The sequence below is a fragment of the Chanos chanos genome, chromosome 16 (genome assembly GCF_902362185.1).
Source record: "Chanos chanos chromosome 16, fChaCha1.1, whole genome shotgun sequence".
NCBI classification, from domain to species: domain Eukaryota; kingdom Metazoa; phylum Chordata; class Actinopteri; order Gonorynchiformes; family Chanidae; genus Chanos; species Chanos chanos.
The window spans coordinates 2,513,877-2,518,300 of record NC_044510.1 but is presented as its reverse complement, the minus strand read 5'-3'; the positions used below and the strand labels follow the sequence as shown (position 1 = coordinate 2,518,300).

At 37.7% G+C, this 4,424-nt stretch overlaps 1 non-coding gene across 1 annotated transcript; it reads left to right on the top strand.

Annotated features, from left to right (window-relative positions):
- The first annotated feature begins 2,412 nt into the window (after positions 1-2,412).
- Positions 2,413-2,485, top strand: trnar-ccu (transfer RNA arginine (anticodon CCU)). The gene has a single exon. It is a non-coding gene; the product is annotated as a tRNA-Arg (tRNA).
- The last annotated feature ends 1,939 nt before the right edge of the window (positions 2,486-4,424 follow it).

Here is a 4,424-nt window from a genome sequence, read left to right as displayed (position 1 = left end):
TGATCATGTACTTGCACTTACGTTTATTCATTTAGCAGATGCTATTATCAGAAGTAACCTCCAAAACAGGCAGAATACAAATCAAATATGGCCATGTGTTGGATGGTATATTGAATATTGTCTGTACTGTACACTGTGTTGTGTTGAATATTCTTATTATATACTGATGCTACTGTTGATTAAGTTATACATTGTGTATTGCACATTGTGTTGGCTACAGGCAGAGTAAGTAAAACCAGCATGAATAAGAATTCCAAACCGTATGATATTACAAATAAAATTCTTGCATATTTAATCTTGATGTGCAATTAGGATGAGTTCACATAGAAAACTTCATAGTAAATTTTCTGTTATGATGACGTTAATGTGTAATGCCAACACAGTGAATTTATCATTTCTTACAATATACGAAAAACATGTTACTAAAAAAACAAACAAACTATGAAACAAAATAATTATGAAATGTACTGATTCCATGACACTATTTAATATTCTATTATATATGTATCTGTCTTGTTCTATTTTTACTGTAAATAAATATGTAAATACGTAATTTTATCTATTAAAGTACATACGTTTTCAACAAGCAATTAATGAAACAATTAATACAAGCTCAAATGAAAAAAAGTCTACTGCATAAGCAACATTCACACCGATAAAGCAGATTATAATGTATCCACCACATCACTACTATTTAAAGTGAGCTGTTTGTACAGAATCCTGGGATGTCTGCTGTCTATTAGGACTAATGTGTGTAGTTGAGTTCAGAGGCAGGTGTGAAGGCCAGTCTGTTGTAGTTCAGTAGGCTCTGCATAGAGCCACTGCACAGCTCCACAGGCAGGACAGACAGGACAGTGAGGCTCTCACACATGTCACATAAAATCAACTCAGAAACAATGAGAAATGGGTCACCTCACTTCCAAAGGAGAAAAAAAGAGAGAAAGATCAAAAACATATATATATATAACATATATATATATATATATATGTGTGTGTGTGTGTGTGTGTGTGTGTGTATGTATATGTATGTGTGTATATATATATATATATATATATATATATATATATATATATAACTCCCTCACTCGGATGAACTTGAGCAGGCAATAGAGGGTCTTGATATCAAAATCCTGTCCAGGATGGAGACTGGTAAACTGATGGTATGCGTGAATATATGGCAGACTAGATAAATGACTTCTTTCAATAGGTAGCCCAATCTCAGAAATACAACCAATAGGAATGTTTTAATTTGGAAATTGATCATATCTAACTATTTTAGCTGTAGTAATACGCATTAAAATTACATGAGAAGACAATGGGATATCATTCTGCTTAAATGATTTCTGATGATACACAATTACATGCTTCTAATCATATGATCATGTGTCTGTGGCCTGTCATCCTGAGGGTGGTCTAATTTAAGCCATGTACTAACCAAAGTCACACAGATAGCTGGCGGTTTCAGAGCACAGACAAACTCACGAGAGCTGATATATATGTTTTACTGTATCATCAGCATTGATCAGTAGGACATAATGGAGTTGACCAGAGATTTTGGAATTGATAATTTTGTGCTTTTGAATGTTAGACATGAAAAGTCTGATTAAATAATCAAAACTACAACATGTTTTTCCTCAAATATTTTTGGCATATATATATATATGTATCCTAAAATGAAATAATTTGTTTTCCACATTTATCTTTATACCTTTATCACACAGTGACCAGACTGCACTTTTAGGTGGTTCCATGGTGTAATGGTTAGCACTCTGGACTCTGAATCCAGCAATCCGAGTCCAAATCTCAGTGGGACCCTTTCCAAATTTCCTGTCATGTCTTCTTGTGCTATTCTACCTGTGGAGAATCTGGCTTTTGACCCTGCTTCTTCTTGAATGCTAAATGGGTCACCTTACACTAGGAGACTGGCATCCCAGTCCTAATACAATAGATACTATAGGTGTACTCTTTTCAGACACTGCATGCTGACCACGATGACCAGATCTTTCTGGAACTATCAAACGTGTCCACATCCCCTTTAGTTAAGGGGATTCGTTCAAAAAGGACTGTGCTTGAGCAAAAAGAGTGATTTAGGGGAGTGAAAAGCTTAATGTTTCTGGGCTGATGGTGAGCAGAGTGGCGCAGCGGGAGCGTGCTGGGCCCATAACCCAGAGGTCGATGGATCGAAACCATTCTCTGCTAGTCAACCTTTAGGTGACTTGAAGCAGGTCAGTTTGGCTGTTGGCAGGGGTTGAAGGACCAAATGAGAAAATACACAAATGGGGCTGCTGATTTAGGGGAGTAAAAAGCATAATGTTTCAAGAGGCATGGTCTTACTCTGGGGTTTAGTTAACATATTCTTATTGGCAACAAAGTTGACGTTAATCATAAAAGTAAAGGGCAGAGGAAAAACCAGCCCTAGTGGCCTAATGGATAAGGCACTGGCCTCCTAAGCCAGGGATTGTGGGTTCGAGTCCCATCTGGGGTGTTGGTAAGCAGAGTGGCGCAGTGGAAGCGTGCTGGGCCCATAACCCAGAGGTCGATGGATCGGAACCATCCTCTGCTAATCAACCTTTAGGTGGTTTGGACCAGGTCAGTGCTGCTGGAATGGGTTGAAGCACCAAATGAGAAACAACACATATCAGATTGCTACAGCATCCACTTTGTGTTCTGTGCTTCAAGTGAGTAAGACAGGCCTGTGCAGAGGTTTGGGCACAAGCACGACAAAGAACCAAACATTCCCTCTATTCTTCGCAGTCCCACGAGAAAATTCAGATTACCTCATTCCACAGACAAGTTCAGATGCTGTTGCCTGAAGCCACGCAATGTTTTCATGAGTGTCACAAAGGAGTGTGTGCATTCGTTATTACAAACCATTGTATTTCATTTACATTTTTAATATAACAGACTTTATGGCAGTCCATTGGTAAGTACCAGTTGTCTGCAAGCCAGATGGTCGTAACCCAGGAACTGCCTGTATACACTATAAATACATATTTACATAGGTACCACTTTATAATAAGACTACCCTTATAAAGGATTCACAAATGGCTTACGATTGGGTTATTAAGTAGGTTGTAAACACTTTATAAATCATTAATTAACAGTTATAAGCAAGTTGTAACACAGTTTTCATATACTGATGTGGGCTCACTATTTGGCAAGATCAAGTTAATGCAACACTTTTCATCCATCTATTCTGTTAAATCTCAGATCTTGCTAGTTGCTTAGCTCACTTTATGTAGTCTCTTCATCAGAGAGCACGTTAAAAAGTCAGCTTCATCTTGTTTTTATGACCACTGGTTTACTAATTACTGACATTTATGACTGGAAACAAGGGAGCCTTATTGTAAAATGTAAAATCACCACCATTTACTAATGAGTTGCTGGGTTGTTTCTAGAGTGATGACTCTACTTTTTATAACAACATAAATCAGGAAGTAACATACACCAAGTAGCAATATGACAGGAGGGAAGTAAATCATTCACGCAGACAATTACATTTATGGTACACAGATAACACTAAACTATCAGAAGAATTAACAACACAACACAACACAACACAACATGAAGACTACATGACGAACAATACACATACACTTCTATGGGAAACATAAACTGAACAAAAGCAAACTGGGGTTAAACAACAGTCCATTGCCCCAAGGCATGCTGGGTAGCTCCACCCATCTGCCCCCCCCTCTCGCGCCCCATGATAGCATATGACATATCAAAACTCGTGATAATAATGAGGACGGCTGCTGATAGCATGCTGAAAATATCAAGGTAAACAATATTGCCAAAGCCCTGGCAATATTGCCTATGAATCTGGTTATTTCATATGAAAATTTGATATGCAATAATATGATATGGCAAATGAACCTTTTGACTATCAAGATATGCTAATGGCGGTTAAACTTATTAACAAATATCTGATGGGGCTGACAGGTATACATGCTGGCTGATGGAGAAGACAAAGTTAGCTAAGTAACCAATGAGATCCGAGGCTTAACAGTACAGATAAATGCGGGATCACTATTTGGCAAGCAACAGATGACAGCTGGGCTTTTTATCACAGCTTTATAACAGCATATTCATGACTTATAAAGTATCCATAATCCAATTAATTAAAAAATAAATTGTAAACCATTCACAAACCCTTTATAAGAGTAGTCTTGTGATAAAGTGGTACCTTTACATACTGGCGCAATTAAGCTGACAAATACACAGAACATGTTCAATGCAAGCCACAATACTAAAAGCAAAAACAAGTCGCATTTGAATGTAACTGTTGGCCTGTTGACATGGGCTTCTCCAAGGTGGTTACCAAAACCCACAATGTATTTACCTACAATTCCCTTGGGCACACAACACCAATTGTGAGCAGAGGTGGAAAAGGTACAAGTACTGATACTAAAGAGAATGTACTC